Below are 8,372 nucleotides of genomic sequence, written 5' to 3' on the forward strand. Positions count from 1 at the left end.
GGTAATGGAGCTTGTAATTGTGTTTAGCCCCCTTCCTGCCTTAGCCACTACGACCTGATTGTTGTTTTACTGCCATTATTAGCAGTAAATCAGTGATTCCAGCAGTGAACTGTGCTGCAAGTCTGCTGTTGCATTCTTTTTCAGAGGTGGTGTCAGCTAGAAGTCTTGGGGGTCTACCCAACAGGACTTGGGGGGCACCTGTGACCCACAGCTTGCACTTTTTGCACCCCTAATTTACTTACTATTCAATGTTTTTTAAAAAATAAAGTTGGCTCAGAAGGTGGCAGCGAACTTCTATCCCTTTTAATACAACAGGTCATAACAATAAAATTCTGAAAATTCCAAGATAAAGTCTTAATTTTCCAGACATCGCCTTCTCAAATCCCTTCAAATATTAGGAAAGACTGTTATTACAGCACTTTTAAAATCAGCCGTATAACTGAATCAGGAAACATCTAGAGCCTTTACAAGTAAGAAGGTCACTGGACCATAAATAAACACACTGTTCTTGCCAATTTAAATAAATGTCATCCCTGACAATGCTTCAGTTCCCAACCACCTAAAATGTAAAACTAAACCCTGGGATATGTGGGTGTTGACCCTACTTAATCACAGTATAAATACTAGACACTCATTGGATACAGTCCCATGGAGTTAAGAGAACCAAAATGTGATCTGCCAAAAATCAGTCAGAGCAGTATATTAATAGACAGAATATTTGCTGTCTTTATTCTAACAAAAAAGGAAACTCCTGGATCTTGCAAAAAGGTGTGTGTGCGTATGTGTTTAAAAAGTACTTGGGTTTCTTCAATCACTTACAGTGGTTTTGGATAACTAAAGAATTATAGTCCCTTTATTTCTTGTTTAGTTAAACTAAACAAAAATACTGTGATGGAACATGATTCCCCTGCAAAATGACCTAAGCAGACACCTGCCCAGTTCTTAACACTGCTGCTGAAATACTACGACTCTTCTTTCAGCAAACTGAATATGAATCTAAAGTTGTACAGTAAATGAGATTCTAAGGAATATAACCATGATAATATTTAGCACAATAAATATGCATTTAATGTCCAGCTTTATAGAAAATTAAGATACTTTTCCTCAACAACAACAACAACTGTGGGCTCATCTACACCAAGCAGGATATTCCACTATGAAAGAGGTATGAAAGTGGTATGTAAAAGGCAGGAGCCACACTACTGCTTTATAGCAGTGTTGAAGTGCACTGCAGGATCTTCACTACTGCTTTATAGTGGCACTGAAGTGCACTGACAACTGTTGGGGCCCATGAAACATCTACACCAAGCAGGATATAGCACTATCAAAGCGGCATATGGTATGTGTCAATGGGCCCCAACAGTTGTCAGTGCACTTTAATACCACTATAAAGCAGTAGTGTGGCTCCTGCCTTTTATATACCGCTTTCATAGTGGAATATCCTGCTTGGTGTAGATGAGCCCCCCTTCATGTACCACTTAACTGTGGGAGTGCGGATTTCCTCATATAGCTCTTGTAGAAAAACAAAGACACAATATTAGCTAGTCTACCCTTGCAGCAATGACCCACCATTTTATGAGTCTTTTGCATTTTCCCTCTCCCTGCTTCCCCACACCTCCAAACATAGTTCGTTCAGGCTGTGCATTTCTCATCTTGAGCACTAGAGCACACATCTGCCACTATTGATTTAAAAGGGAAAAAAAGTGGTGAACATGTTATTACCCCTACAGCAAAACTATCTCCCATGGATTGTGAGATGATGGGATATTCTCCTGCTGGAGCAAGCTAGATCAGAACAAGTGCTACTAAGGCACTAAAAATAAAAATTGGATTGTGTTGTTGTCTGGAAAGATCCTAAAAGAAGCAGCCATTTATAAAATGCTATTTGCTCCAAGCTGCCCTGCATTAAGAACATAAGGCAAATGCTGTTGGATCAGACCAAAGAACCATCCAGGGCAACATTCTGTTCCCCGTAGTGAGCAGCAGATGCTTCTAGAAAACCTGCAACCAAGGCAGTAGCATTCATTTTCTGTATCAGATTTCTAAGCAACCATTTCCAAATATGCCAGTGCCTGGCTTATTTTGTCCTTTAATGACATACTTGATTGCTGGAGCCAAAGCTTTGAACAGTTTATTCAAATCAATATAAGAAATCCATCTCCTCTGCCTCTTTGGCTGCCCACCAGACTTCAAAACTGTCCACTCCCTTCCAAAAGCACATTCATCCTCTCATTCATGTGCGCCTAAAGTGTAAGGTTTCCCTTGGCCTCTAACTCCCTTTCCCTTAAGACACTACCATTTTCAACCATCCTTCCCTACAGTCCCAGATTGTAGGCCTTTTCCCTATTCCATAAGCCACTGTTTGGCCTTCTTCACATTCAGACTTCAGCTCTCATCCATTCTGATCCTTTCCACTTCTTACTGCCAAGAATAAACAGCTGTTTTCAGGCTTGTGTGAGGTATTCTTCAGACTCTTTTAACCTTTTCCCTTCATTTCCTCTTGGTCTTTTCTTCTCTTCTTTCCCTCAGGTGTTTGCCTCCTGCATATTATTAGCTTCCTGTTTCTCAACTCATTGTACATATAACACTTTTCTTAAGTCATCTTGCCTATGCATATAACACTTTTCTTAAGTCACCTTGCCAGTAGCCTTCCTGTTTCAGTTCCCAACCTCTGTATGTGCTCTCTGGTTTCCAGCCTTCTGATGTCTTCCCAACCCTTTACCAGCAGCATACAGATACTCTTGTTCCTAGGTTTTCTATGTCATCTACCTCCCCCACCTTCCAGCCAATGCAAATTGAATTCTACTTCCCTCTCAGAAGGGTGTTTCTCAACTTTTTATTGCTGACATAATCACTTTGTAGAGTTGGAATGACCATGAACATTCCAGAATTTCACTTCAACTTAGTCTATGGTGGGGGTGGGACAAAAATCTATTTCTAGCTTACTTACAGCTGTAACTTATGCAGAGTTAGACATTGGTGAGAGTTTAGCCCTGTCCTCAATAAGATTGCATCATGATGACATTGCTCTTTTAATTCACAAAGATTTTACTATTTATTTATTTCTGCCCTTCCAAGTAAGCTGAAATAGGGAAGACATTATTAGCCTACAGTAACTGCTACCAGCCAGCATGCCCACATGCACCAAGGTCAGGAATATGTGACTCAAGTGAACCAACTTTAGTAAAGCTCTGTAGGCTGGTCTCATGGAGGCCTGGTAAGTGGTTAATACAAACCTCCACTACTTGATATGGAAAGTGACCATACCAGGTTTATTTTGCATGTTCTTGTTTCTCCTTTCTTTTAGCACCCCCACCTCCATCTATGAGTGTCATCACACAGGGCAAAATTGTGTTTGCTTACCGTTGCTTCTCCGCCCATGTGTTTGTCCCTCATTGCTTCCTCTTTCAAAAGAGGAAATAAACAATGTGCATGTGGCCCATTGAGTGGGCCATTTTGAACCTGCTGCTTCTCCTGCACACAGCAGGAGATAGCGGCAACTTCTGTCTTTAAAAATAAGTCGGACTTACTGGGCTGCTTTTTGTCATGCGAAGAAGGCTAGAAGAGGCAGGAGGCAGACAATGTCATGAGAAGTACCCATGAAAATCTGTGAGTGCCTAGTAACAAGCATGCAATGAAACACTCATCTGATGGAGCTCTATGCCTTGCCTAAGATAAGATGGAAATATAGCCAGCTCTTCAGCTGGTTAAAGTTGGAATCATAGAACAGTAGAGTTGGAAGGGGCCTATAAGGCCATTGAGTCCAACCCATGCTCAACGTAGGAATATAAAAGAGAGTTCTCTAAACTTAACACATGCATTTCAAAATAAAGCAAAACGCTATTGTCACTCTACATTGCTTTGTTTACATCAAAAGACAGCTGTCCTAACAGCACATTAAGCACTCAAAAGTCAATTAATATGGAATTCACCACTGAATAATCAGTTTTCCCTGGTCCATTATGTGCTTAATTGAGCTACTTCCATAACTATATTTGTGCTAGTGGTTTTCTGTGAAATTTGCAGCAGAACTGCAGCAGAAAAAAGAACCTCAGAAAAATATGGAGTTTTTTAAAAATAAAAATAAGACACACCTCTAATAATTTGATCTATTGTTAAACACATGTGCATGTTTTATTTTGTTATCTCGGATTAAATTATTGATATTAATGAAAATGTTTACTTCTGAATATTTGTTTTATCTTTATTTTAGCTTTGTGGGCTGTGGAAGTACATCTTTTTATGTGAGTTCCTAACACTTCTAATTTATTTGGATTTATTTCATAACCTGCTAAACTTAACCCTTCTATCCAATTTATAATTAAGACTCCAGAATGTCTAAGAAAAAAAAAGCGTTGTGTCAACTCTGTACAGTGTCATGTTGTAAATCTGTAAGCCCTTATATACATCTTTCCATCTATACAACAACGACTAATGTTGTTATGCAAATACTGAAAACTATTGTACACTCTTACATAGTAATCCCATATTCAATTTATGCTAGTGAGTAGGGAGAAGCCACCACTTTACTGGTGGAATGGCCACCATATCCTATGTGTGCCCAGCCCAGGAAGGAAGAAGAAAAATACAGAACTAGAAAAAGCAAAAATGGTGTAAAATTGCATACACGCCCATAACATCCCTGGAAACACCATCAATGGCAACCAGTCAGGGACTGAGCTGGTGATGATGCCCACAGAGGAAGCCAAGGAACTCACAACAAGGGGGACACACCCCAGCACACACCCTGCGTTACAACATGCAAGATGATACCACAATGCCTTACTCTGTCAGCCCCAGTGTTACATCAAGCAACAAGCCATGTACAGCCATTCTCCAGACATACCTACAGGCAGGAGTTCAAATTCCCTTATGTCCCTCACAAGCATTGTTTTGGAGCACAATACACAAAGGAGAGGATGGAAAACCCACACAATACAGCATGCATATAGCTCATGGGGCAGGATGCCTACAGTGAGCATACACAGCCCACAGTCACATTTTGTACGCCTGGCCAAAAAAACTAAAACCTCATGTTAGGGCCAAAACAAGTGGAGCTCCCAGGACTCAAATGCACTGTGCCACAACAGCACAAAGCAATTTGACACATCATGCTAGATAGGAGCACAAGGGTTGCAGGTGGAATCCAAGTTGGGTGGAACAACTCATACTTGACATGCTGGTAGTCTCTAGTTCAAATCCAGTGTATAACCCCAAATAAGAAAAGTGAGGAAACACCTGAGCCAATCAGACGAAGTGCTGTTTTGGCTACCATTGCTCAACCCGCCCCCTGGCAATTGTAACCAATCCACTACTCTAGTTCTTTTGTCTGATAGGCCAGCTCTACCAGGTAGCATCCCAGCAGGCCTTGTTGCTCCTCCTCTCTCATATCCATCTCTTCATCCCCTCCCTCCATCCGACTGCCTCATTTACCCTGCCAGCGGCATCCATGGGTTTCAGGGTGGTTTGTAAACAACCCCAGTAACCCCCCCCCACTGGGTTCAGATGTCACAACAACCCATGCCCAGCAAGGGTAATTATGCAACTGGCACATGTGGGGAGGGGAAATAAATCACAGTGGCTTATTTTCCCTCTGTGATCTTGCGAACACAGTCACAGAGGGTCCGTTCACACATAATGACAGGGTTAAACAACTCATGGGCTATTGGGCATCACAGGAGAAAACAAGCCATGGGTTAACTGCATGTTTGTTCAACCCCTAAATAATCCAGCTTTCCTGGTTCGGAGGTCACACTCAGGAGCTGCTTGTGTGTTGCTGGATAAAAGTGGAAGGGGCAGGTGTGCCACAGACAATGCACCTGCTCTGTCCCAATGCTTAACCCATGGGCCGTGGTTGTGTGTAAACCAGGTCACTGAGAATATGTACACTGATGGTGCTATATAAATAAATAAATAAATAAATAAATAAATAATAATAATAATAATAACAATTCATAGTCAACAATTGGAACACATGGTTCTGAAACTGGATGCACAGTAGGCATTTGTAAGGTGTGAGAGAAGAGTAAGCGGGGCTTCCTGAGTGCTATTGCTTATGCCTCAGAGCGTCATCACATGGAAGAAAATAGATTAACACCGGTATCACCTTTGCTTTAAAAATGTTTACGATTGGATGTAGCGAGCCAATGTATCTATAACTGAATAGTGTATTCAAAAATTGTAAGCAGGCAATTGATTTTACTTCATTTTTCTTTATTTGTAAGGCCCAAGAGCCTGAGGCCAAAAAAATTATACCAAGGTAACAATAGGATTTTACCTCTTCTATCTCTTTAGAGTTCATGCATAATTTATGTGACTTTTTCTTTTTACCAAAGACTACAACTTTTGATTTGTCATTGTTAATGACTAGGTCATTTCCAGCATGGTAGGTGCTGAACTGTTTTAAAAGTCTTCTGAGACCAACTTGTGCTTTTGGAGGTATGCTCCATAAGAGCCAGTGTGGTGTAGTGGCTAGAGTGTTGGACTGGGAGTCAGGAGATCTGGGTTCTAGTCCCCACTCAGCCATGGAAACCCACTGGGTGACTTTGGACCATTCAGAGACTCTCAGCGCATAAATAAATAAATATGCTGCAATATTATTTATGTAAAAATTAAAGAGAAAAGGAGCTAAATGTATACCTTTTTGTGTTAGAGTCTGGTCTGTAAAGGCAAGGCTTGTTCCCGTACAGACTTTCAGATATGTATCTGAATAAAGTTTTCCCAAAGACTGTGCCTATTTATGGAAGCAAAAGCTCCACTTAAGTCAATGAAAGCAGTAAAAAGCTGCCCCCTGTTGCAGAGTACTTAGTTATCCGACTTGTTGTTATTAAAATATTGTAATAATTTTCCATTTTTATTGATTACATGGTTTTAAGTTATCTTATTGTAAGCTACCTTGACTGTTTTCCAGAAACTTTAAGTATATTAAATATACAATGGCAATATAGGCCCTGGGTTGTTTTCAACACTGTTGCTGACATCATTCTATAGACATACCCAACATTCCTTCATTCTCTCTAGTTTGAAACTAACTGCTAAATTGTGAAACTTATTGCCAGTTTGCAGTTTCATGTATTATCCCCACCCCACAATCAGTTGTCTATTCTACAGCCAGATATAAGTGGGATTTATAAATTGACATACACATCTCAAATGCATCTGGTAAATAATCAAGGGTGATTCTTGGGGCATTGTAAGAAAATACCTTGCGGACACCCTGCTGTTCATTATCTAGATGTTATTAGATAAGATGTAAAATTATTATTAATAATAATATTTATTTATATAGCGCCATCAATTTACATGGTGCTTCACAGAACAAAAATGTCATCGTTCTATTTAAACTAGTTAAAATGCAGGGCCACGGTTGTCTGGATTTGAAAAGTCCTGCAATTCTAATGGGAAACCATGACTATTAGTTAACTGGATTAATGATGTCAGATTGCTAGCTAGTCTTGGCAGGTGGGATGGTGCCTGTTCTAGAGATGGAACCAAATGTGCTTTCTCACTAAGGCATGGTCTTCACTAAGATGCTGCAGCTGTTTTCCTGAGTCAGAGCGATCATGGCTTCTTGCCTGAAATCTGGGCTAAGCAATATAGACAGTGACAAGAATTTATTAACTTTTGCAATGTAAGAACATAAACATTGCCTTGCTGGGTAAGGCCAATGTAGCATTCATCTGGTCTAGTAAAAGCTCCCTAGCTGTTGTGAGGATGGCTGAAATAAAGTGCCACAGAATAAGAATAAAAAGGTAGGAACTTGAAATTGGTAGCATTTCTATTTACCCCCAAGAAAATACTTAGACTGCAACATAACTATCCTGTAAGCATGATATACCCAGAATCACTTGTTGCAAATGAGTTGATGCCCCTGCCCCGCCAATCCTTAAACTGTGCTGCCGGCGGACTGTTTCAAAAAGCCGTAAGGGGACAGTTTCCCCTCCCCCTCTTTCCATGCATGGTAATAATGGTGAGGAAGGAACAATTGCGTGGTTATTATTCCAGATCAGTAAATTACCCCGAGTTCAAGCCTAGGAGTGCGCGCGTGTGGCGTCGACGACTTGTTTCCTGGCTTTTGCGACAGTGATCCCCCCCTCACCCCAGAAAGAGCCCAATTAAATGAATAAACATTGTAAAGCGAGTATTGTTGTAATCACCGCCCAGCAGGCGGAGCGAAGGCGGCCGCTCGTCATAATCAGTACATACGGATGAATAATAATGACAGCGAGGGAGATAATAATGACTCAAGGAGGAGCTCTCGGCCCGGCTGCCCAAAGGCGCTAGAGGCGCCCAGAAGTTTCCAGCCGGGCAGCTGGCCTGCTTCTCTCCTCCTCCTTCTCCTCCCCCTTCCCCTCCTCTTTGGCGCGGAGCTG

General features: G+C 41.1%; 1 protein-coding gene across 1 annotated transcript in view; it reads left to right on the top strand.

Annotated features, from left to right (window-relative positions):
- The window catches only part of INPP5F (inositol polyphosphate-5-phosphatase F), a 169,167-nt gene that overhangs the window by 52,938 nt on the left and 107,857 nt on the right, over positions 1–8,372 (top strand). The gene's annotated exons all lie outside the window — the stretch shown is intronic.

This window comes from Elgaria multicarinata, chromosome 8 (assembly GCF_023053635.1).
Source record: "Elgaria multicarinata webbii isolate HBS135686 ecotype San Diego chromosome 8, rElgMul1.1.pri, whole genome shotgun sequence".
NCBI lineage: Eukaryota > Metazoa > Chordata > Lepidosauria > Squamata > Anguidae > Elgaria > Elgaria multicarinata.